Below are 27,245 nucleotides of genomic sequence, written 5' to 3'. Positions count from 1 at the left end.
CGGGCCGGGCGGGAGCGGCCGCGGGGCCTGGGGCGCCCGCTTGTTCCCGCGGGCTCTGGGGCCGGGCCGGGCCGGGCCGGGCCGGGGGGACACACACGTGCCCGGAGCATGTGCCTGTGCACTACGCGTGTACCTAGACATGGGTAGAGACACGTACATGTGCACCCTGCCCACTTCGGTTAGTCTACACATGCATACATACGTGTGTGCGCAGATATGCATGTCTGTGTATATGTATACACATACAAGGACACCTTGTAGACTAACCAGAGTAGATTTGTATGTATTGTAATACATGTGTACTAGTGTGCGTGTGTACAATCTACTTTGGTTGGTCTATAATGTGTACATATATATACGGACACATGCATATTGTACGTATGCCTATGTATGTGTATGCACATGTGTGTGCATCTACATATATGTATTTACTTTGGTTACGTCTATAAGGTACAAATCTACCTTGCCTTTTACTTGACTTCAGTCTAACACAGCTGACTACATCTCTCAGTTACTAAGGATGGGAGATGTCCACAAAGATTGATTGATCTACCGCCCACCCCACACACACTTTGATTAATACAACCCCCCACCTATATCTACTTTAGTTAATGTGTGTGTGTACACCCACACACACACCTATATCTACTTTAGTTAATGCATGCACACCCTCTACCCGCTGCCTATATCTGCTTTGGTACATGTACATGTCACAAGGTTTTGTGATCTCAGTGTCCAAAATAAGGGGAGAAGTAAAAAAAAAAAAAAAAAAAGAGCAGATTGTTTAAAAAAGAAAAAAAAAGGGAATAGTAAATGGTTTTCCTAGTGTTCCTTTGCAGTTATTTGCGCCCTGGTTTGCACTTCTGCTGTGCCTTTGCATTGGGGACATGAAGGCATTTTAGTATAATGTTAATTAAACCTCACTTTTGTGAAACAGGAATCTCTATAGAGATCACTACTTCCTCTGTTAAATGCAGCCATGTCTGAGGTGAAATTTAGCAGTAATGTCTTAACAGCAAGACTCCACATCTGCTCCTGACAGAAAAGGAAGTGAAATGACCCTGTCATATTCATGCAGAAGGGAATTTGGTTAGACAGCAGGTTATAGCCTAATACAGAATTGAGACAGGACGCCAGTTGCAAGTCTTCTTCCTATTAAAAATCTTGCAGCATTTTTAATGGTGTGGTCAGGATCTTGTTCAATTAAATTATGGAAATAATTCAGTGAAAGAGTGGGAGCTGAAACTCCAGCCAGAAGGCTCTTTATTGTGCATCAGTTTCTCAGTGATTTATCATTCTATAAGATTAGTTTTTCTGCGAAATTCAAGGATTCCCGTATGTTATGAAAACTTTCTAGTCAGCATTATGAAAAATTTCACCAGCCCACCAGTGCCTCATGCCTTTGCACAAAGAGCTTTGAATGTTACAAAGTTTAGCAATCTGATTAATTTAGTTAATTCTGAACATAATTCCCCCTTTTTATTTTTAAGAAGGGCCCACTAAAAGTTCTTTGAAACACTTGTTGAATTTTATTACCTTGTAATTAAAGCTTGTACAGGAAGTTTGTGCTTAGCTCCTGGCCAAAAATGTAATTGTTCATAATAAGTTTTCTGGTGGTTATTAAATCTAAATTGCCTTTTTTTCCCCAAGACTCTGTACATGAGGGAAAAAAATCTTCACTTCCATGAGACTGATCAGTAACACAAATTTTGGGAGTTGGAGTTCTTTTTGTATAATAGATTAATAGGATCTTTTTACGTTGGGAAATATTTGCTATAAAATTGATAATCACACTAAAAGATTTTTTGATTTGGACTCATTGTTAATGCATTAAAGTAGGAGGCCTGTGTTTAAATTCAGCTCTGCTCTTGAAGTTTTCAGTGCCATGGTATGGTAGCCTCAGAGAATGCTGCTGAAAAGTGATCTCTTGCTAATAGAGGAGCCATGTTATTCCTTTCTTAGCAGAGGCTAGAACATGTGCCTTTGAGGTGAGGGCAGTCATAGTGTGTGGAGGAAGCCTTGGTGTTGGAGTCAATGTGCAAAGTCTCTCCTACGAATGCAGGCCTGAATGGTGAAAACTAAAAAGTATGTCTATAACACGTATGGGCCTTCATTGTTACGTTCTGCGAAATGTGCTACCACTAAATTCAGTAACTACATATACCCTTTATGTAACTTGGGCAGCTCTCACTGCCTGCTTTTTGAACACAGATTTCAGTTTTTAGGGCTGGCAGTTTCGTACCTCTTGAACATTAAGTCTATAATAATTATGATCACAAGAAAACCAAACTACCCCCATCTACCCCCATTTTCATTAGCTTCTGTTTGTATTCCTGTGATATCTCTGATCCCTAATTGTGGCCCAGGGCCCACAGTGCACCTTACGAATGTAGAATAAAAAGATGATCCCTCCCCCAAAGACTTTTAGTTTAAATTGTTTTTGTGCTTCAGCAAAAAAGAGAAAACTGACCAAAGCCTAGGAACAATACATTCTAGCCTGTTCTTTAGTTTTCTGCAAAATTTTCGTTGCCCCTTTGGGCAGCATATGACATTTGGACTTTAAGAATTATTTCCTCCTTTAATGCCCTTTGCCCTCCAAATGCAGATCATGTAAAAAAAAATCTCAAAACCTATAGTTCAAATTTAGGATCCAGTTCTCTTGAACAGATGCATTCCTCCATCTTTCTACCTGTAATCTTGTTGGAGGTCTGTGAGTTATACAGGGCAGGCAGTTCATTGTATTTGGGCCTAAAATAGCTGAATTAATAAATCCATCAAAAATGGTTCCTGCTAATTATATTTATTTAGTAACAAAAGTTTTTTGCTTCTTTGTTTGTTAAAGATGGGGCTCAACAGGAAACCTTTTTCACAACCTAAATAATCACAATTTAATCAACATACACCCAAACATCCATGCTAATATGTGATACGTTTCTTTCTTTCTTCATATAATTGCATTTTTTTATAAATGGGAGAATAACATTTTAAGGCCAGTTTTTGTTGTTCTCTTGCTCATTGAATTTACTGCATTATAACACAGTGTGTTCCATTAGAAATTAATTGGATTACTCAAGGAGCAAGATATTTATCACTATGAGTATTGATGGCAAAACTTGGTTTGAAGGGATTAGTTCTATAAATTTGTATCCTGTCAGTACAGGATAATAGCACAAAATATTTTGCAAAGTTTTTTTTGTTTTTGCTTTCTGATTGAAGTGTCTCTGAAGAGCTTGTTTCGCTATTTCCGGTCCAGTACAGAAGGCATAAATAAAGTACTTTTTGTTTCCTGCTGTGAAAAGAAAAGAAGTAGAAGGCGAGATGATTTTGCAGTGTCTCACTTGAAATGGATAACTTGTACAAACAAGTATCTGAAGATAGATTAGCCTGTTAGATAAGCCTGCCAAAAAAAGTATGAAACCTTTGATTCATATTTTTTTGACAAAGCAAGTGGGAACATTGATATCGAAATGAAAACTAAGTAGAATTATTAAATTGATGATGAGCAAAGCATCTCAGGGGAAGTGTCTCATGGGAAAAAATAACATTTTTACAGAGAGCAAAAATAAGCTAATTTTGTTAGTGAAATAATTAATGGGAGAAAAATGGTAATTCTGTTTTATTTTAACTATGATCCAACTTCCAAGAATGATTTCCTTTTGGAAGTGAGTAACAGTGTACTGAACATATTTCAAATTGCAGGAATATACCTTGTGCATATTCCAAATCTGCTTTTGCAGAATTCCTACACCTTTCTGTCAGAAGGAATCCTATTTGTGATAGACCATATAGCTAAATGCTAGAGAACAGACATGGCTAAGTTCTAGAAGATTAATTAGTGTGAAATTGTTCTTGATGATCCTTTGTATACCAGATTGAAAAGGAATAATTATGTCTCAGTAGAAGTGTCTTGATTCCCACCCTGCCCCCATCCCCCTTGGAAAACCATTCCAGAATCAACTAAATTATACTTTCAAGAGAGTTTGTCTTGTACTTTTCCTTTCTAAATTTTATCCCAAAGTTCCTGATCTCTGTACATTAATAAGTAATACCTGTCTACCAAAAGAGTTAGGTGGGTAATTTCGTTCCCTTGTTAACCAGGCTTTTCAAATCACATTTTGTCCCTCTAAATCATGCTCCAGGCCCCCAGTGACTTTTCTTGTCCTTCTATAAATACCCTCCATTTTTTCTATATTTTTATTTATTTGTTTTATTTATTTATTAATGTAATACCCAGAACTGAATGCAGTCATGGAGGTGCAGTCTGGTATAGAACTGTATAAAGAGTTTGTTTGGTTCCTTGGGAATATGCAGACCTAAATCTTCTTGGATTTTTCTGCTGGCATTTCGCATCACAAACTTGTTTCTTACTGGTTATTATTAACAGTGCATTTGGAATGAGGTGATGGAACACCTAGGATACATATAGATGTTTGGAGAGGTTAGATCACATTTAAAATGGCCAACTGATCTAACTTAGTTCACCTAGGTGTGGACCTTACATTTAGATCCCTAATTAGGTGGATATAAGTGCAAACTGTACAGAAGTTCAAGACAGACTGGTCTAAAAATGGCTGACCTGATCTAAGTTAACCCTGCCTCTGAGCTAGCCTAACTTCAATTGTGTTGGCCATTTTTAGACCCATTTAACTGTCCTGAACTTCTGTACCGTTCCTGGTGCTGCCCTAGGTCTGGGAAACCCAGCTGCTGGCCCCAGTCCCAGCACAGTGCTTTTCCTGCCCCCTTCCTGGCACCAGGCTACTTTTAGACACTTGGCCTCTCCCCCCACCCACACCCCTGGCCTGTGGACCAGCCAGCAACCCCCGAGCCTGCCAAACTCCCTACCTACAAGATGCTCCCAATACAGGGAGTTGAGCAAGTAAATTGGAGTGGGTGGGTAGGATTGGCGGAGGTTGTTCATCGGGGGAAGTAGGGGTTGGGGGCTAAAAGTAGTCCCTGGTCCTGGGAGGTGAGGAACAGAGCCCCCGCTTCATCTCTCCAGACCCCTTCGTGGACCCCATGAGCTCCCCAGATGCTGCCAAACCCTCCCAGACCCCAGCAACCTCCTTCCCCCCTGGGGACCCAAGCCCCGCACTGATCCTGCCTACTCCCCTGTCCCCTTGTGGATCCTACTTGCCCCCACAATCCTCCCTGCTTACCCGCCTGATCCTCCTGTAGAGCTTACTGGCTTCTCCCCATCACATCTTCCCAACTCCCCCTCCCATTCCAATTTACTTTAGATTAGACGGCTATTTTTATTTCAGTATAATATCCCCCTAACCTCCCTGAATGTCTATACATACCCCTAGAGTGAAACTGAAAGTGATTTTGATGGTGGCTATGGTGAAGATAAATGAAGAAGTCAACTGGGGGAAGGGAAAGAAGAAAATGTATGCCTCCTACAGTGGCTTCTTCTTTTGTCAGTCACAGGCGGAAACTTGTCTCCGCATATCTTAAATTGGAAAGTGTCAGGAGCAATAGTAAAGGATTAAGTTGCTTGATTGAAAGTTAGCACTGTAAATATAATCACTGACCCTGTTGTTTCTGTCACTGGGAGGTTGCTATCCTGTATGCACAAACTTGACACCTTGACAAACTTGACTGGGGTGCCTGAAGTCAGTGCAAGCTTTCAACATCTTTGACTTTAAAATGTCTGTCATCAGTGAAAGTTCTTTTTTGGTGCTTTTTTTGGCAAAATGACTGCTGTGTAAGCAAGCAGCCTTTACTCATGATATCTGTGAGGCTCCTTGCAGGTGTAACAGCTGCTAGATCCAGGTCTGTTACTAAAGCAGCCATTAAAAACCCTAAAAAGAGTTAAAAAGCTATGACAAAATTGCCTTTAGTTGCCTAATCAAAGCAGTATTTTGTTCTTTCTTGGCTGACACACTGATGATATAATAATAAGGGATCAAATTCACATCTGGTATAACACTATTGACTGGAATGGAGGTTCTCTAGAGATGAATGTGGTTCAGGATCTTTAGACACGTATGGGCTTTCTCCGTGATTTTTTGGTGCAAGCTTTGTGGTAGAAAAACCTGTAATAACTGCAAGCTACATTAGAAAAGAGCTGGGAGAAAAGGGGAAGAGAAAGATGACATTGGTAGGAAAAGAAATCTTGAGTTGCAAAAGTATTTCCAAAAGAACATAAACTACTCAGAGTCAAGTATGTTTAAATGTGTTTTCTGAAACCTGGGGTCTTTCATAAGAGAAGGTTCCATTTCGTTTTTTAGAAAAAGTTTTATATGTGATAGCTGCTGCTTATGAAACTTATGTCCAGTGATACTTTAAAATGAAGTCTAGTTAGATTTTAAAATACATTAACATAATACAGTACATCAGTATCATATAATTTTGTAAGGTAGACTCTTGTGTGCCTTTGGGTATTTGAAAAATACACGCTTAAGTATACATTACTTACAAGCATCTTATATATTTTGGTTTTGCCTTAAGTAATGTAGATACATTGTCTTAAATTGTAAGAACTAGAAACAAAATTAGAAATGTAACACATCCTAAAGCTGGAAGTAGAGATAGAAATAAAGAAGGAGAATCTTGAAATTGCAAGGGCAGTAACACCTGAAGGTTCATCCAATCCATGACTGAAAGGGGAATTTTGGAGGATCTAGGATTTATATGAACATTTATATATTGGTACTTCTTTCAAAGACGTAATCACGTGTATGGTACCATGCATTGCCAAGGCGCATCTTGTGTTCCTTGGGCCAATTCCAGATGTTACACTTTTACAGATATAAATGATTGGAAACCAGTCTATACCCATAACGGAAAAGAAGTTTGGCGCACACAGACTGATTTAAAAAATGAAGGAACCTGGTCTAAGACTTTCTCCCTCCCCAACCAAAGGGCAGATGTGTGTTCTGTTTGCTACCAATCTAAACTACCTCGCTCACAGAAAACCACGTAACTTACATCGATTCTGCCTCGGGCTTTTTGAATATCTGCACCTAACCTGGACATCGAGAACAAGGATACCCATTGCAAATGTCTTGTTAAGAGATATTTGGGGTTTATATATACATTTTTGGGGATAATTTCAAACTTTGGAACCATTTCTTCATTTTGTCTGTAAACTTAGACTGGGAATTGAACACTTTCCAGTGATTTGTTCATTTTTGAAACTGCATTTAAGGATCTGCCTTTGATACATAGTACCGTTTGTTGGAGTCCACTGAGACAGGTGAGTGAAGAAGTAGTAATAAGTAATAATTACATCCGGCAGTGTTTTGCCTGGATATATTTCTCTTATCTTCATTGTGTATCTCAGTAATTGGTAACTTTGTTTTAGTTGGCTAGTATGTTTTATTATTGTTCAGCTTAACTTGGTTTGGATGCAGTCTTGTTGCTGTCATTGTAAGAAAAGTTGTTTGTACAAATGATCTGTACATCTCTGAGAGGAACAGACTGCTGTTTTAAACAGCTGGGTTTTTTAGCTTCTTGCTATGGTACCAGTAGTTGCAGAGATGCTCAAGCATCCTTATGGAAGTTTGTGGAGCAAAAATTGAGCAAGTAAAATTTCATTGTCAGTATATTGTATTTGACTTGAATATAAACTTTAGTGGTTGTAAAATGGAGTTTTTAAATCCTGATTTATTTAAAGCATTTCCTTTAAAAATGCAGTTTAGGCTTTGTTTGTGTTTTGCTTGTTTGTTTGTTTTATATTGCTGCTTTTCTCAGTGCCACTTCTGGCTGGGTATCTGATTTTCCTTTTTTATAACGTAGAATAGGGTAGAACTTCCTAAAACACCAAAGTGACTAAGGTATTTAAGTTCAGACTGCAAACCCTGATAAATAAGTTTAATCTATTTAAAGCTCGGGTCTGTTTTACTTGTAGAAACTCAATATATCCGGTGGTGGTATCGGTGACGCACAGCACGGACTCTCTTTTTATCATTTTTGTTTGCTAGGCTCGTCTTTCAGCAGAAATGAGCATATTTAGTGCAGGAAAAATATGTGTGAAATCTGATTCTACCAACATTTAGGAAATGAAATAGAAAAACTAGTAAAAATAATTTATTTCAGCAACTTAAGACTTTAAAAAGGAAGAAAATAAATAACCAGCAACATGTGAATTAATATCTATAAACATTTTTTAAATTGTACTTTTCATCCATCTCCTGGGTCATTGAAAAAGGGCTTAGATGAGTGATTCCTGAGCCCGTAAGACCTTTCCAGGGGCACTACGGGTGCAGGTGCTGCCAGAGCCAGGGGGAACTACCTTGCCCACTTCTTGTAGAGCCAGGTAGGAAATTTTACACAGCTTTTCCTGGTCTGATGCCATATGCTCCTCCTGGAAAGAGAGATGTGCTGGGCAGGTGGGACTGTCTCATGCCTGTCTGTTTCCAGGTGGAGTATGCAAGGGTGGACCAGGAGGGGCAAAAGTGCATACTTTAGCTTTGAGCCTCTGCACTGACCATCCAGAGGAGCCAGGCTGGGCTTCAGCAGCCAAGTCATGGAATTTGTGGAGCAAAAATTGAAAAACTGGAGTGGGTTGCAGCAGCCTTTGGCACTGCCTGGCTGAGAGAAGCCAAGTGCAGGGACACCCAGATGGGTAAGAACAACCTACTTCCCAAACCCCTGTGGTGTACCTCCCCAGGGAAGGAGAGGAATTTTGCCTTGGGCATAAAACTTATTAGTTATGCCTCTGTTCCCACCTGCTTTAGATTTGTCAGATAACCCTAAATATAGGTAGAAGAATGTGGCAGATAGTGATTCTCAACCAGAGTGCCTCCAAATTCCAGAAAGTTTTGGAGAGGTGTCCTGACTCTGAAAAGGTCGAGAACCACTGGCTTAGATGAATATGTGCTACCCCAGACAGATGCATAGTTTTGCTGCACCATGTATAGCAGTGTGCTCTTTCTTCCTGCTCTCACTTAAGAGAGGCTCTAATGTAATGAGAGTGGTCTGCATTGCAGCGGTGGGAACACTGTCTCACTCTCACTGTGTGCTGTAAGAAGCTGGACCAATATGCTGAGGCACTGAGAGTATCTTGTTGGCAAACCTGTTGGCAATAAAGGAAGTCACTGATTAAAGTTAGTGGAAGTTCACTTTAGTCATGCATGCAAGGATGATAGCTGTGATGTAAGGTCCCATGTTAGCCTTAAAGCAGAGGAAAATCTATTGTCCTTCATGCTTTGTCAATTTAGTTGGGGCAGCAGCACCCACTAACTTATGAAGTATATCTGAAACTGTAATATGCAGTACCTAAGAATAGGTAGCTTTGGAGCAGGCCCTATTTAGATGTTATTAGGAGCAAGAACAAGCATGTAGGAAGGAGATAGTCATTCTTGTTAATCTTTTCACCCATAAGGCACATACTCATAGTTGAGATTCAACAAAGAGAAGTGCATGCAAGAGTTAGATTTGTAATGGGTCAGTTAAGTGAAATAATGTTCTTGTGCTAGATCCATCATATAACACTATAGTATGTAGACAGGGCTATAACATGTAGAGATGTAAAATCTAGTTTTCTTCTCTCTCTTTTTTTTTTTAGCTCTAAATATTCCAGGAAAGGTTTAACTGACTAATGCTAGTTTACATCACTGTTTCCTAATTTCCTAATTGTTCTTTTTTTGGCCTTTCTTCTCCTTCTTGTTGATATTTTTTTTTTCACGTTCTCTTCCTCTTCTTTGTAGACTTCAGTTTTTTTCTCTTCTTTGCCCTGGTTGTTTATGCAGCATATGTGGTGAAACGCGTGTGCACAAATAATAATAGTTTCACTGCTAACTTATGCTCTCCCTACATATTTGTCCCTTTTGTCGCCCTATTGTGTCTCCTCAAGTAAGGAGAATATAAAATTTTTGGAGCATACTTCAGTCTTTGACTTAAAGAAGTGCTTAGGTGTTTCCATCTTGTAAATGGCAAACAATAATCTGTAGGGAAGTGAACACTTACAATTTTTATTTCCCCTGATTTTAAGTTGCGCTTTTAATTTTCTCAGTTCAGTTCAGTTATATTAAGAACTTATAAACATACAAGCCTTTCTGGTAATACTTTTTTTGGATCATGCAGCATGCCATGGGTACTGTAGAGTTTGTTAATTTACAAGCAGAGTGAAGCTAGAGATCAGATCAGGTTGGGCTTTGCCCTAGAGCACTGTCTATAACGAGGACAGAGTTGGGGTGGAATGGACTTTTTTTTGAAAAATTCATAAACTAAACAATTTAATTTATATGTGGTCTGAAACCTAATGACCTCTTAGAAAAATTTCTGACTGAGCCTATGCATAAGTACAGTCATTCAGACAAAATAATTTCCCAGGGAGGTCTGAATTTGGTGTGTGACAGTAACTTTGACATAACTAACTGTAAAGAATTTATAAGCCTGAACTTCAGAGATGCTAAGAATCACATTTCCACCTGGTCAAGAAGAATGTAGATGTTCAGTAGCTCAGAAAAATTGGGTTCTTTATAGTCCATGTCATTGAAGATCTGTGAAACTTAGTGCAAGTTTCTACATGCAAAGTAGAACTCTCATCACAAAATGATCTCAGGTTACCTCACTGACAGAATGTTCTTTGAAAATTGTTCAAAATGTGTTATTCTAATGACAAAGCAAGCCATTAACCCGGCTTCAAATGAGAAATTAAAATCTTAATAAAGATTAACATATTTTTATATAAAGATTTAGGTAAAAAATAAAGTGTGTGCGTGCTTGTACATGTGTGCATGTGTGTGTAAAAACTCCTAACCTTGCCCTTTCTTCTACTTCGATTTCTGTGCTTGCTTGAAGTAGAGAATAGGGGTTAAATCCTGGTTCCATTACATGCAGAGGGAATTTTGCCATGATTTCACCCCAATATAGAACGATGCAATGAATGACATGTAGTCCAAGGCAGTACTGTTTTTTCTCCCTCACTGCACAAGTAGAAAATTCAGGTCTGTAAATTAAACCACTCCTGGACATTGAAATATGATTGATCCACACAATGCTTCATCCTCAAGTCCTGCCAAATAAAGTGCATTTGTTCTTTTATTAAAAGTCAGGAAGAGACTTTGAGAAAATAAGCAGTTAGTTGAAAGTTTGTATTTTTATCTTCTGTTTCTCATAACTGATTAAGATAAAAGCAGATCTGAAAATGTATAGTCATGGATTGTTTTAGTTTTCTTAGATACGGTTTTAAAGCAAAACTGTGTTTTATGGTGCGTATGGCAGTTGAATAATCATAGGAAGCTAGGGTTGGAAGGGACATTTTTTTTCCTGTTCTTGTGATGGATAGATAAATATCACAAGAACAGGAAAAAAAATGTTCCTCCTCCCCCCCCCCCACCCCAGTCTCCTTCTTGCTCAGTAGACCCCCTCCCAACCAAGTTCAAGAAGCATTGTAGTTAACTAGACACCTACCTAGCAAAAACGTAATATCAGTTTTACTGTTTCTGTAGCCTATTTGTCTTTGGTATGTCACTTTTGATGTCACTTGCAAAGTGTTTGTTACTATAATAAAGAGTTACTTGTTTAAATATTGGGCACATCTCATTTAGGTTGGTGTTTCTGAAAGAAACAAAAATAGCAACAACTGGGCATGGGCTAAACATTCTTACCTGTGTGGATCCAGAGAGCGAAATCTTGACTGTAGTGGCAACACTGCCATTGACTTAAACAAAATCATGGTTTCACTTGGGGTGTTCGGTTTTTGTACACCCTGAGTATATGTTCTACTTCTCCACATTCTCCTTGTTTCGTTGTTTGTGGAATATTTAGGACATTGGAGGTGACCGGGCTTTCCCTCTCATCAGCTGAAAGCATAGCTGGTGTCTCTGGGCTTGTTTTCATGTTTTTAAATAGCTTGTTTGACAGTATTTGACCTGCTCATAATCCTTTAATGTGTTTGCTCTTGGTAAACAGTACCTCTGTGAAGAAGAGATGTGGAATTATCCAGATTTTAGAGATGAGGTACTTAGACATAGACACTAAAGCAAATAGAAACTGCACACAGCTTTTATATTGATGTAATTTTTTTTCTATTTTCTTAAATGCAGATTCAGCTCCTACTATATTATGTAAACAAACCTCTAGATAAAGGTTTTTTTAAAGTTTTCTGTATAATTGTGTCCATGGGGGCAAGTGAGGGGGTGAGTTTGTACACAGTTGTGTATGCAGATAAGCCCTTCTTGACTTGCCTAAATTTGTAGAGTAAATTGAGGTGAAATAGGGAATTGAATTGTGGCCTCCAGAGTTTCTAATTCTCCAGGTGTTGTAAGGAGTACTAGTATAATGAACATGAACTTCTGAAAACTTTCGGGGTTTTGGGTTTTTTTTTTTTGGCCTCAGGTTTCCTATTCCTCATTAAAATGTGTTTTGGGGAACTGACCCTGTGGGCAGATGCTGAACACTTTCTGAAGTTCAAGCATACACAAAATCCTTAGTAGCCATTTGCAAATCCTGGCCTTAAATTATTTACTATTGCTGCTTATGCGTATTGGTTTTATACCTAATAGGACCAACTTACGCTTAACGTTGCTGGGCATAGTTCTTGCCTTCAGAATTTGCGTCTAAGACGTGAGACCTAAGGCTAGGTACTGTCATTCAAAAAGCTCGTGGTGGAATCAATCTAACTTATGTGGTTTTCTTTAAGTCTCATAGTTTAGATCAGTAGCAAACAGAATCCACATTCACCCTTTGGTGGGGGATGCAAATGGCTTCTTTCATTTTTAAACCAGTCTTTGTGTGCCAAACTTCTGTTCTGTTATGGGTGTCGACCAGTTTCTGATCGTTGATACCAGTAAAAGTGTAATATCCATATCTGGCCTAAGAGATTAACTTAATGAGGCATTGGACCATGCCCATCCATTGCCCCCAGTTCTGCTCTTCCACTTCTGAAGAAATCTTCCAGTACAACACTGAAGCAATTGCTTCTTGTAGATTAGCTCCTCTCCTCCCCCACCCCTGAATACACATTTGATTTGAGAGCTTTTTTCTACAAGATAAAATGCTGACTGTATCAGTTATCAAGATTCTTTTTATTTCCTTATGAAGAATAAAATTCACGTAAAGCTGCATTTTAGATGTTGAACACATGGAAAACAGTGACGTAGTACTTATAATTTTTATTGTAAGCAGTCATTACATTGTCAGTATGGTCTGGCTGATTCAGAGCTCTGAAGCATTGGATCACCAGTATTTGCGTAATTGTGTTTTTGTTGCTTTTTTTTAAAGCAGCAGGATGTGTCCTATATGGCTTTTGCCTGCTGTACATAATTAAAGAGAAAATTAAATTACCTGCATACTGTTTTATGCATGTTTACTCCAGAATAGTTTGTCCTTCTTCAGTACCAGTGTTCTTTATCCTAAATGCCTCCTCAATTAAGAATTGGTAATGTTGCGTGTATGAAAGCTGATTAAAGGAATATTTAAGGCTCATGTTTAATTTCACAAAGTTCAGGAAGTTCAGTTTTGAGAAGAGAGCAATAGAAACACCGTCATTTGGTTTGTCTGCTTGAGAGCTAGGTCACTTGTAAGGTAAATATGGGATGTTATTTGCATGATGCTTTAATTACGAAAAGAAGTTCTCTTTGCTTTACTCCCTGTGTTGCTTGGTACATTGTGTGACCGCATCTGTGTTACGTGTTGCTGTGAAGAAAGATCTTTTTGCAGGGCCTATGTGCAAGCAGATGGGGTTAACATTATCATGGTGATTTCTTCAATTTGCTGATTTTTGTGCAATCAGTATCTTTCCATTTACACTACACTGACGTTTTCTGTTGCATATGATTATGTAGGAATGGACAATGAATAATGAGACCATAACTTTTGGAAGAAGTGTCACATTGGATAAGTTAGGTATCTGAACTTGGTACTCAGAACAACACACATGATGATTTTTCTTTCCCTTCATTTGAATGTTGTTTCCAGGAACATGGCTTTCAGCCAGAATCCTTAGTAATAAACTAAACATTCCCCTCATTTTTTCAAAATCTTCTTTAATTTATGAAAGACTTTAACTTAACTCTGCCAGACCTTCAATCATGAATCTTACAACTCCAAGCTGTTGTTCTAGTTGTTTTGACTGATGCTTGCAGTATCATGAAAGAAAATCAAATCAGATCCTTTATGTTCTCCAGTAGAACTATCTATCATTAGGTTGTCAGGCAAAATAGTAAGTGCTATATGATTTCAAAGATGATTTATCAGCAGAGATATTGTGGGCATTTATGGGGGACAAATTAAAAATATATTCACCACTTGTAGAAACTGTTGTAAAACATAAATCTTACAATGCATTAAAACCCCCCACAATAAGAGCCTTTTTTTCTGCAGAGAGAAACTCTCACTGGGATTTTAAAAGGAAAGAAAGGAATTTAGATTAGAATTTAAGAGACATGCACACTATTTATTTAGGTACATGCACACTATTAATGGCACTTGCTGTCAAGCAACTAGAAGTTGTCCTGATTTCAGGCTATAGTGGCTCAGATAACACATTTCTTCCAGGATACGTCTACAGATCAGCTATACCATTGTTTGTGCATTACCATTCATTATTTATATTCTGTAACTGGAATAAGGTGAGCATTAATAATCTCCTGTGAAGGCAACTTGGAAACAGTTTTGGGAATCCTGTTGTTACAGAAAAAGAGCGCAGGCCAGTGTTGAACTTAAGGTAAAGGGCCCTGGCTTTTCAGAATATGCAAGCCTTCTTTCTGTTGCTCAGCTCTGCATGATACTAGGTCTCTTGCTTTTCTCCAGAGTAACTGAAAACCACATACTGTGTGAAGATTCAGAATTAGGGCACTTTAGTGATTCCATAAATGTTCCACCCAGAGCAAATATTTACAGCTATGTAATGAACCTGCTTATAATGGAAATGTTGGCATGCACTGATAATGAATCCATGCTATCAGGTACAGCTGTAATTCTGAGCATACATTCTGTTTGAGAGAACCATTATTCTTAGAAAGCCTGGCAGCTAGTTATTTTCATGGTGTGCAAGGGAGTAAATAGGAGATGGGGAAGAAATTGTATTGGAGCTAAAGTCATACTTCACTTGCCACCACACGTCAGCCCTTTTCCTTTTGTATGAATTCTACCATGATACAGATTTCCTTCTATTCCTTTCTTTAGTAAGGTTCTTTCTTTTCTCTCCTGTTCTCTAGAGGATGTAAAAGTCAATTTTTGACCTTCATGCCTATAGGGTATAAGTTGTATCCCAGGAAATAGGGACAAGGTTTAATAGTATAACAGCTGTCTCAGACGGCCGGAGCCGACTTGAGGTGATTTAGAAATTACTCGGTCGTTGGGCGGGCTGGTGAATGGAGAGGCAGACAAAGCGTGTTGGTTACAAAAAGCTTTACTTACGCCGCTAGTAGTCACGACGCAGGTGGTCCGGTCGCTTGAACAACTACACGAGTTGCTCCAGCTGGCAAGGCTCAGACCAGTGAATCCGTACACGAGTCAGGCCGGCAGGGAAAGGGTACGTCGAAGGATTGCGCTCGGCGATGGGGAGAAAAATCGATAGGTGATCAGGCTATCGATCAGCTCAGCCACAAGTCAAGAATCTTTAAAGGCACTCTGCAGCGTGCTCAAAGTTCTCCGACTTGGGAAAAAGTCGCAGAGAACTTTATACGGCTAGAAAGCCAATCGCTAGCCGCCACGTAGGAATAATTTAGAACTGGCCAATAGTGGGACATAAATTTGCATGCGAATGGCGGGAACTCTCTTGCACCGGAGTTTTCTGTTGCAGCAGAAAACTTTTGCTGTGCACAGAGACTCTCATGTGGCGGGAAAATTCCATCATGCCGAGGCACTAAAATCATTGGGTTGTGACAACAGCCAGATGATTAGGACCTTGTGCAGTGGGAGGTATGGACTTGAGTCCTTTCCAGTTGAGGAGAGCCTAGAACATAGATCTCTCACTTTTTGGATGAATGCTGTAACCACCAGTCTGTTATATAAAAAATGATGCCGCCCTCACCATCTCTGGCTATACTTTTTTGAGATAAAGTGACTGTGTCCACTGTACTCAGTGTTGAACTCCATACTGCTGTTGTATATTTGGCTTTGTGTATTGTAAGTGTATATTTGGCTTTGTGACCTCTGATTTCCATAAATCCCATCACTCGGATGGCTGTCTGATTCCAGACAAATGAATCCTGCTAATAGTTTTTGTACCATTCTTCCTATTAAGAATGAATAACCAAAATCTGTAATGTTGGACTGTATTTCTTTCATTTTTATTTATGGAAAAAGCTCAAAGTGTATGGAACAATGAGAGGCAGACAAGGTTCCTTGGGTGAATTTGATATCTTTTATTAGACCAACCCAAATGGTTGGAGAATAGTTATTAAGCAAGCTTTCAGGTGGAACAATGAGAGATACTTCGTAGACAAGGAAACAAAATATCACAATGGAGAATGTTTGTCCAAAAATAACAAAACAAGGCCATAGCACAGCTAAGTTTTTGCCAGCACGGGAAACATTGGAATAAGCTCGTTGTGCAAGACACAAATATATGATCTTAAGGTGGGAGGAACCCTAAATGAAATAAGATGATGTTTCTAGGTCAGTTAGATGGAGCCCACAGTGTAACAGCACAAATAGGTATCTTGCATCTTTAAGAGATGGGATAAACTAACATGCCAGAAGCATAAAACAATGTATAGTTGAGTTAGACTAACATCAGATTTGTACTATAGGTGGCTGACAGTGCTATATGCCACATAGTATAAGCTGTATTGAAATATTTCTGCTTTGTTGGGTCCACACTGTATACTGATAGGACTACTTGCAGGTCTTGCATTGGTGATAGAATTGTTAAGTTTTTTTTTTTAATTTGTGTATTAGGTAGGAAATAATATTTATCAGATTTTTTTGTAATTGAAAGCCATAAAAATGGCTCGCGTCTGTTGTAACTATCAGTTTCTGTCATTTACAGATATTCTATTTTATCTGTTACATATATTTAAAACACTGTAAGAAATCATCACATTGGCAAGTAAGAGGCAATCAGGGATAATGCTAGGGGATAGGATGCAGATCTAAGTGGACCTGGACAAGCTAGAAAGGTGGGCAGAGTCAAACTGGATGTAATTCAATAAGGATTAATGCATAGTGCTTTATCTGGGGAGAAGGAACCAGGGACATGAATTTAGGTTAGCAGGAGATGTCCTGGCCAGCACAGTTTCTGAAAGGGACCTCAGGCTTATGGTAGATCACAGAATGAACTTGAGCCACCAGTGTGACTCTGTAATCAACAGAGCTAATAGCATACTGAGATGTATTAGCTAATGCATCGTGAGCAGGGTTAAGGAAGTGATACTTCTCTCTACACGGTGCTGGTGAGACCCCAGCTGGAGTACTGTGTCCAGTTCTGGGCACCACACTTCAAAAAAGACGTGGAGAATCTTGAAAGGGTCCAGAGAAGGACCACAAGAATGATTAAGGGCCTGAAGGACAAGACTAAGAGATCTGGGACTGCTCAGCCTGGGGCGTAGAAGACTTAGTTGGGACATGGTGGCTGTCTATACATATGTAAGGGGTGAATATTGGGAGCTGGGAGAAAAACTGTTCACGGGCACCCCAGGGGATGACAAGCTGCAGTGGCCAAAACCTGTTAAGAGGATGGTTTCAGATTGGATGTAAGGAAGAATTTCTTTACAGTAAGGGTGGTCAGAATCTGGAGTAGGCTTCCCAAGGAGATAGTGCAGTCTCCAACCTTGGAAATCTTTAAGAGGAGACTGGACAGACACCTTGCTGGGATCATTTGATCTCATCAGTATTCCTACCTAGAGAAGGGGGGTTGGACTTGATGATCTTTCAGGGTCCCTTCCAGCCCTTAATTTCTATCATTCTATGATAACAATATAGTTTTCAGTATTGTGATTAAAGTACATAATCGAAAGAAGGGGAAGAATTGAAAGTGGTATATTCCAAAATATTCAAAATGGAGCAGAGCTTTCACGTGGTGTAATATGCTGGTTTCATGCTGTGCCACTGAAAGAAAAATGGATTAGGTTGTAATGCAACATGGTGATTAATGGTAAAAAAAGTCACCTTAATCTCTGCTCCAGCCAAATGTGACTTTGCAGCAATATATTTGAAATTAAACTTGTATAACTTCCAATTATTGCATTGTGATCATTTAGCAATTGAAAGATCTTTTTATTTTTAAGTAACAGTGGACTATGATTGTCAGCTTTCAGTTATCTCCTTTCTGTAGTTATGTTAATACTATTCATGTGGAAATTTGATCATTGTTTGAATTTTAAAAGTTCCTTTTGTTATCTTGGGACCCTTAAATATATTGCTGTACAATGTTTTTCTATACATTTGAAGGCTAGGAATGAGCATTTTGCACTCAACAGGTTGTAATTAAATAGGAATATTTTTTTTTCTCCTTTTCTCTGAGAGGAAAACAACAAAATGGAAATGGGAGTGTGTGTGCTTGCGCTAAAGAAACATAAGTGACTCTTTGGCTAGATTTCCCAGTATATATCACTATTTTTCATGTGATCCCACAGCAGCCAAATGAATATCCTCCTATTGCCCTCTAAGAAAATGGTGTCTTGTGTATGTTGGTCATAAATATAGCTATTTGGAACACTGTACACTAAAATGGCTGTGATAGGGTGACCACCCATCCCTAAGTGGGCAGAACAATCTCACAATGGGAACCTCAAATCCCAGTCCTGGGCTGTATGACTCTGGGACAGCATTTGTCCTGAATTAGAAGTGTCTGCAGGGATTGGGAAATGGTAGGTTTCCCCTTGCAGGTGGGCAGTGTTCCAGCCTGCAGGGAGCTGCGGGGAGTGGGACACGGGGTGCTATGTGCATGTGCACGTACATGCACATGCCTGGGAAATACCTTTGGGAAGCTTGGAGAGCAGCTCCCTACAGGAAGTCTGTGGTGGGGAAGGGGATCTAGGGAAGGTGTGGGGGGCAGATTGAGGCCCCCATGGTGAGGTGGGGGAGTGGGTGAGGGTCTGGGCGCATTGCCCAGCCAAGGTGATACATGGGGCTGGGGCAGGGAGTTGGACAAAGCTGCCGGCAGCTCATCCAAGGGGCAGGAGGCATGTGCCCCACCCAGATTTGTGTGCAGGGCAAGGGTGGATGCGTGCTGCCTGCTGCAGGCTCAGGGCTCCCCATCTTGCTGCTCTGCCCTGGGAGCCCCTCACTGGCTATGCCACCATGGTGAGGCAACCATTGCCCACCCAGCAGTAGTGAGGCAGCAGTGACTTGGAGTTGCCAGCACGAGGCACGCAGCCAGTGCAGGGCTCCCAAGGGATAGGCAGCAGTGTGGGGAGCCCTGAGCCCGCAGCAGGCAGCCCACATCTGCTTCCCGCTCTGCTTGGCTCTCATCTAGCCGTGATGGTGGCAGTGCGGGGAGGGAGGGAGGCAGACGTGTGTCCTGCCTTCCCCTTTTGAAAAGGTGGTCATCCTAGGTTCTGAGTGGGGATGGTTTTATGTCTGCATCGTGTATTATTTCTCAGTAAGATTTCCTGTGTTCTCCTATGTGATTTTTTTCTCTTTTGTATTTCAGAGCCACAGGAGAAAAATCTTTTTGGAAAGTAATTTTTGGTTCCCAAACAAATATTTTCTTTCATTTAATTTTACCTTTACTGGTTTATAGTCTGTTTTTAAGCTGCCTGGCAATTTCAGGCTTCAGGACTTTTGCCTATTGGCTTATAGGACTGAGGAGTGGTGGAGGAGAGGGACAGGAAGGAATATATTTTCCTCTTAGGAATGATGCTAGCTTCTGAGTTCCTTCTTCCCCTCTTCTTCTGAAGGATTTGACATTGATTATAACCAGAGCTGGTTGATCTTTTTTTAATTTTGTTTTGTTTTTACTGGGATGTGCTGCTGCTTCTGCTAAATACTTAGAAAATTCACAGACTTTTTTTTTTCATTTGGCTTAAGGTCAAACCAGCTGCCAAAGTTGGGGTAAGGAATATTTTTCCTGTGTTTGACTGGCAAGGACTGTGAGGTTTCTGGCTTTTTCTGTAACATGGGGATTCTTCATTTCCTGGGATCTTCTGAACATATATTAACAGATTACTTCTCTGACACTGCAGTTGGGCATTGACAGTGCCCTCATCTCATGGGCTCTTAGCTGCGATATATTGTAGAAAGTTTTTGATGTTTTTAGTTTAGTGTCTGATAGCTGTTTGTGAGGGTCAGATTTGAGGATGCCTTGGATGAATGGTGTTTGGGAGAGGAAGGGACTTGATGGCCTGTAAGGCCTTTTCCAGCCCTGTGTTTCTATTTTGATAGGGCTTTTTCTAGGGGTGCACCAATGGAGATTTTGGGGGCTTATATCCATCTGATATCTGATACAGCTGCCATCAGCTGGTAAGTCTATTGTAGGGGAAGGGGGAGGGAAGGGGTGTAGGGGGGCAGATCAGCGTCCCTGCGGTGAGGGCCCTCCCTTGGTGAGGGCAGGAGCAGGCGCTGCCTTGTCAGGGTGGAGGGATGGGATGGAGGCACAGCTTGTGCAGTGGGGGCGGCTCCCACCTCTGCTTGCACCCTGGGAGCACAGGGGAGGGGGGCATGTGCCCTGCATCTGCGGGGTGGAGCTGGTACCAGTGCTGCACGGGGCTCATCTCTTTAGGGGCTGGGCTCGGAGTGGGCTCTGGTAGTGGTGGGAGGAGGATGCAGGCACCCCAAATTTTGCTTCAGCTCCACTCCCAGCTGCCTGGTGCAGCCCTGGCTGAATGCCCCGCCTCCAACCAGGCGGCAGCACAGGGCTGGGAGCAGAGCTGTGTCAAAATTTGGGGTGGCTGCAGCCTCCTCCCAGCACAGCCAGAGTGCACTCTTCGCCCAGCCCCCGGCAAGGTGAGCCCTGAACAGTGCCGGCTGTGGCTCTGGCTCCACCCCGCAGCTGCAGCCTGCCTCACGTTGTGTGGATCTGGGGCACATACCCTCCCTCCCGCCCTTCCAGGATGCAAGCAGTGGCAGGAGCTGCCCCCACCCCGTGAGCCATGCCTCCATCCTGCCCCAGGGCAGTGCCTGCCTCTGCCCCCTCCCTCAGCGTGGGGGCCAGAAATATGCCCCCCATACCCCTTCCCTCCCCCCTCCCCTTCTGACTTACCAGCTGGAGGCAGCTCTCCAAGCTGCTGGCTCTGCTCCATGCTGCATTGTGGCTGTGTTGCAGCTGTGCGCAACATAGGCATTTATCAGCCAAATTATTGACCCCATCAGACTGGTTTCCAATACGGCAATTTTTTTTTATATCGGTACCGATACAATATTGGACTGATGTATTGGTGGACCTCTAAACCTCATCATTTCTTGAGTTCCTGAGTCTTTTATTCATAGCGTAATAGTGATGTGTGAAAGGATGCTAACATTAAAGTTTGTCACTAAGGATAGGTTTAAAAAGGATTTACTTTCCTACAGTGACCTAAAACATACTTTTCACTGCTCACATATTTTTTGGGTGGAGGGCAGGAAATGCGCTACTCCAATATTTGTTCCTTTGGCTGTTGGATGCTTTGTGTCCAGAAGAAATGATTTTGGAGTGAGCTGTAAATGCAGCTAAGGACATTTAGGGCAACAAAGAACAAAGTAGCACGTTGTAGGCGCTTGGGGGAAAAAACTACCTTCGATTTAGGAAAAAAAAATTAAAGTGTCTTAATTTTTTGATAAAAACCTAATGGTGGACTTGCGGAACTTCTGGAGGGACTGGACGTATTTAAATCAGCTGGTCCTGACGACCTCCACTCCAGAGTGCTGAGGGAATCAGCAGATGTCACTGTGGGACCCCTCGCACAGCTTTACGAGCACTCGTGGTGCGCTGGTGTGGTGCCAGAGGACTGGAAAAGGGCCAGTGTGGTTCCCATTTTCAAAAAAGGAAGCAAGGAGGACCCAGGGAACTATAGGCCAGTTAGTCTTACCTCAATCCTGGGTAAGATTTTGGAGAGAATTATCCTGGTGCATGTCCATGAGGGGCCAGCAGGGAGATTCCGTTTAGGGGCAATCAGCACAGGTTCATTAGAGGCAGGTCCTGTCAGACCAACCTGGTGGCCTTCTATGACCAGGTCACAAAATCCTTAGGTGCAGGGGTAGCAGTGGACGTAGTCTTTCTGGACTTCAGGAAGGCCTTCGACACTGTCTCTCACCCCATTCTCATTAAAAAACTAGGGGACTGTGGTGTCAACACCTACACAGTCAAATGGGTCGCTAACTGGCTGGAGGGCCGCACCCAGAGCGTGGTGGTGGACGGGTCATTTTCGACCTGGAGCGATGTGGGGAGTGGGATCCCCCAGGGCTCGGTCCTCGGACCCGCACTATTCAACATCTTCATCAGTGACTTGGACGAGGGGGTAAAAAGCACCCTGTTCAAATTTGCAGACGACACTAAGATGTGGGGGGATGTGAGCACACTAGAAGGGAAGAATAGGCTGCAATCGGACCTAGACAGGTTACAGGGGTGGGCAGATGAGAACAGGATGGGTTTCAACACTGACAAGTGCAAGGTACTGCACCTGGGGAGGAAGAACCAGCAGCATACCTACAGGCTGGGGAACTCTCTTCTTGTCAGTGCAGAGGCAGAAAAGGATCTTGGAGTTATTATTGATGCCAAAATGAACATGGGCCGACAGTGTGGGGATGCGGTCAGGAAGGCCAACCACACCTTGTCATTCATCCACAGATGCATCTCAAACAGGTCCAAGGAGGTGATCCTCCCCCTCTATGCCGACTGGTCAGGCCGCAGTTGGAGTACTGCGTCCAGTTCTGGATGCAGGAGGGATGTGGGCATCATTGAGAGGGTCCAGAGGAAGGCCACCCACATGATGAGGTGGCAGCAGGGTAGGCCCTATGAGGAGAGGCTGAGGGACCTGAACCTGTTCAGCCTCCACAAGAGAAGGCTAAGGAGGGATCTAGTGGCCTGTTACAAACTAGTGAGAGGGGACCAGCAGGCATAGGGGAGTCCCTGTTCCCCTGAGCACTACCAGGAATGACTAGAAATAACGGTCATAAGCTGGCAGAGGGTAGATTCAGACTAGACATCAGGAGGCACTACTTCATAGTCAGGGTGGCTAGGACCTGGAACCAACTTCCAAGCGAAGTGGTGCTGGCTCCTACCCTGGAGGTCTTTAAGAGGAGGTTGGACGAACACCTTGCTGGGGTCGTTTGCCCCCAGTACTTTTTCCTGCCATGGCAGGGGGTCGGACTTGATGATCTGCTCATGTCTCTTCTGACCCTACCAACTATGAAACTATATTGGTGCACCTCTATTTTTTCCTTTGTTTGTTTTAGCTGATAAATCTGTTCTTCTTTTGGCTGTTCTGAAATGGCATTCCTTTCTTGTTAAGTAGCTACTGAAATATTTAGAGTCATACAACTGAACTAGCGAATGCAGGATTTTTTTCAGAAGCGTTTTAGGCAGGGGTTGGCAATCTGTGACGTATGGGCTGCTTCCACCTTTCCGGCTCTTGGAGCTGTGGCTCCATTCAGTAACAGGGGTCACGTTCTGTGGGTGCTGTCCTTGCGCTTCTGCAGGGAGAAGTGTTAGCTGCTGGCATTTTCCCTGTGTTACTAGGGAGAAAAACCGTGGTGGTGGTAGTGTCCTAGCTCTCGCTTGCCCACCTCCAACCTGGGGTGGGTCATTCTGGCTCACAGACAGAAAAGGTTGCCTATTCCTGTTTAGACACAAGCATTTTGCTTGGTCACACAACAAGGTAACAACTAAGAAAGATTTTAACTGGTCTCAGTAAACAAAATATCAAGAAGGTAAACTTGTGTTCCTCTGAAATGTAGGGCTGATAGGTAGCATAATGCCTATCGCAGGAGCCTATCACAACAGGTTTAAGGTTATTTAGAATCTGAGAGATCAATTAGCCCACTTACCTTAATCTGGAACGATGCCATTCTTAGTTCAGTATTGGATCTGATTGGGAAAATATTCTGAGACTGCCGTATAGAAAAGGCTTCAGGATAGTAGGAAGAGAGGATGAGGAGCCTGTGTATATTCTTTAAAAGGAAAGTAAGGCAAGAGCTAGTGAGGATCTCCTTTTCCCTGGGAGTGGACCCTTGAATAAACTACAGTAGCAGAGTTAATTCTGATAGTCATTGTTCTTGGAGACAAGTATAAAACTCCAGGGAGGTAGCTCTTTGTGCCAGTTCTGCCAAAGAATGGAGAACTAGGAAGAACTTAGGTTGTTTGGAAGTAGGCCTGGGATAGGCCAATATAGTTTAAATTGTGTTTTCTTTCTCTTTTTAAATGCTATTGGCAGATTTCAAAGAGAAAGGGAGGTGTATGTGGGGCAGGGGGTGTTTGGTGATGCCATAGGCAATGTGTCAGGAGGTATGGAGGGGCCATATGCCCCCCCCAGATTTCTGCACCCACAGTGGTAGCCTCTGCAACCCAGCTGGTGGGACCTGGCATGGGAGGGGGTGCCTGCTGACATGGCTGCCAAGGTGAGGTGCCCCCTGCCTGCCTAGCAGTAGTAGGGGGGACAACTCTGTGCCACCCTCACTGCTGGGAGCCCTGAGCCAGCCATTGTGGCATGGTTACCAAGGTGAAGTGCTGCAGCATGGAGTTGTGACACCCGGCTGTTGCCGGGCAGGCAGGGGACACCTCACTTTGGTGGCCATGACAGCGCGGTGCTCCTGGTAGTGGTGACAGCACTGAGCCTTCCTGCCCTGCTCTGCAGTCCTGCACTGGGTCCTGCCTGCTGGGCCACAGAGGCGACTGCTACCTGGTGCCAGTCTGGCCAAGTTGCAGCCCCATGCCCCGCTGTGGATGCAGAAATCGGGGGGACATGTGCCCCCCCCATGCCCCTCCTGATTTATCGCCTGTTACCCCTCTGCCCTCCCACATATCACCTATGCCTTCCCCCTACCACCCGCACACATTCAGGGAGCTGCGGGAGTTGCTCTCCACCTTGCTGCCTGGTTGCATTGCTGGCCACATGCATGTGTACACATGCACACGCACATGAGACCCCCTGCCTCTGATCACCCTCCTCCCGCTCCTACCAGCCCCAAGCAATCCCTTACAAGCTAGAACTCTGCCAGCCTGCAAGGGGAAACCTGCAGTTTCCAGGGTTTTTCTTTTTTAAAGTGGAAAATCCTCAATTTTCTCCTGTAAAGGGAAAAATCCATATTTTTCCGTGGGAGATGGAGAACCCAGATCCCTGGTCATGCAGCAGCTTTTTGTTGGTTCCTTGTTGCATTTGTTACTGGGTTATTGTACCTCAGAACCTATCTGCTCTCACTGAGTGTGCAGCACCCCAAACTGTCTGAGGTCTCTCTGGCTTCAATTCACCACCCCTCTCTTGGGTGTAGAATCATGTAATCCACTCACACTCGCAGGACGTGGATACTTCACCGTGGTGCCTGCACTGCAGACATGTGGGGTGGGCCAAAACACTCGTTTTAAATTAGGTAGCTTGGGAGTTGTTAGCAGTGTAGACACTGAAGTATAGAGCTTGGCATAGGTTGCAGAACTCACGCAGATATTTTACTTTGACAGGTTTTACAGGTTTGTGCTTCATTGGCTTTGCTGCTATTGATACGCGAGTTACATAATTTAAAACTAGCTCAGGTATATTGATAATGCAGTAACAGCAATAAAGTTTAGTCATGCTGTGAGAAGAGGAGTTACATGACTCCATCCTGAAGAGAGATGTGACAGCTTGAGACCTTGTAATGACTACAGTGTAGACATGCCCTCAGAATGGGCCTTGGTTACCATGTGATTACTCGAGTTTGCCAAGCTAGATGCATTTTCATTACCTGCAGCTCCATTTCCTATAGTAGTAATGACATTATTTGGTTACTGGAGAGTGTTCTTAAAGGGAAGTATCATTTGTTTAGGGCAAAAACAATGTAGAAGGGTCTTGAAGCAGAGCTTCTCTGTAACTTTGGAGATGGTGCCTGAAAGTAGGTCTCTGTCCCATATCCCAGTGTTTTGTTGAAGTTGCATTTCTGTATTTTGTTGCTTCCTTGCTTTCTCTTTCCAGCAGCCTGATATTGCAATATTTTTCTCACATATAGCCTGCACTTTCCCCTCCTCCTGCTGATCCAGTTGGTGGAAATTGGGGTGCTCATTACATGTGAGAAATATGGCTCTCAGTGGGTCCAGAAATTTGGCAGCAGGAGAGCAGCAGCAGTGTTAATTGCCGAGGTTCTGGGAGCCACAGCAATTAACACTGGGACTACTTCCCCACTACCAGACTTCCAGACCCAGGGGGAGCTCTGGCTGGATAATATGGTCCCATGTGCCAGACTGGGCCAGCATGAGTGGCTGGCTTATAGCTGAGCCCAGTGTGTGTGGTGGGATCAGGGTGCAGCTCTGGACTCAAGGTCAGACCATGTTCCTGTCCAGGGCATGGGGCTGGTGTGAGACTTGGGAGCAGGCTTGCCTCCTTAGCTGCAGTTTCTCACTTGTCCAAGGTAAGAGCTTTTTCCCCCCCCCCGTTTCAAAAACTGTGTGTGTGTTAATTCAGGGGTGTGGTATACGTGAGAAAATACAGTACAATAATACTAATCCACCCAACCATCCATGCAGAAGCCTGTCATAGTGGTTCTCAACCTTTTTAGACTCAAGGCACTCTGTGATACTCAAAGCATCCCTCAGAAAATGCCAGCTCTTAGTTTTTCACTTGTTTTTTTTACTACAAAACACAATAGAACAATTCTTCTGTTGGAAAGAACTCGGACCACAACAGGGCAGAATCATTTTGACACCGTGAGTTCCTCTTTAAAATCTCTGGGTTTATCTCATGAAAAATGTTTGCACACCTAACAGTGCTAACATTGCATGATGCCGTGTGGCACTTGAAAGGCTCTCCAGGCACCCCAGGGTGCCATGGCACCCCAGTTGAGAATCTACTTGTCTATCAAATAGCTTCATTGTACTGGCCAGGTACAAACTTCATACAATTATTACATATTCATATTGTAGGTATATTACATAGCAATTTCACCTCCATTAGGAAAGTGTGTCTTTTCCTTTAGAATGCTTGTTTTCGTGAGAGTCTGTTTGCCTGCTATGTTATTTTTAAAAGGATGGGAAGAGTATTTAATACTTGTATTGAAAATCTGTAGCTCTAGATAGTTTATGGTGACCCATTCACGCTTAGGTCTGGGACAAAGTTCCATAAAATGATTTGGCCTCAATCAGTTAAGTCTGATACTACATTCAACCAGGTTTATCTTAAACCAGTTTTGGCCATTTTGAAACTGGTTTCTGTGCACTGAACTTTTGTTCTGTTACAGGTTTAAACCAGTTTATGTTGCTTAAACAGGTTTATGTGTAACTTCTGTCCATAGCCTTAAAGGTGGAA

At 42.3% G+C, this 27,245-nt stretch overlaps 1 protein-coding gene across 1 annotated transcript in view; it reads left to right on the top strand.

Annotated features, from left to right (window-relative positions):
- The window catches only part of LNPEP (leucyl and cystinyl aminopeptidase), a 90,462-nt gene that overhangs the window by 690 nt on the left and 62,527 nt on the right, over positions 1-27,245 (top strand). The gene's annotated exons all lie outside the window — the stretch shown is intronic.

Source organism: Alligator sinensis, unplaced genomic scaffold, assembly GCF_000455745.1.
Source record: "Alligator sinensis unplaced genomic scaffold, ASM45574v1 scaffold223_1, whole genome shotgun sequence".
NCBI lineage: Eukaryota > Metazoa > Chordata > Crocodylia > Alligatoridae > Alligator > Alligator sinensis.
Note: the sequence above shows the minus strand (reverse complement) of the source record. Positions and strands in the feature narration are given on the sequence as shown.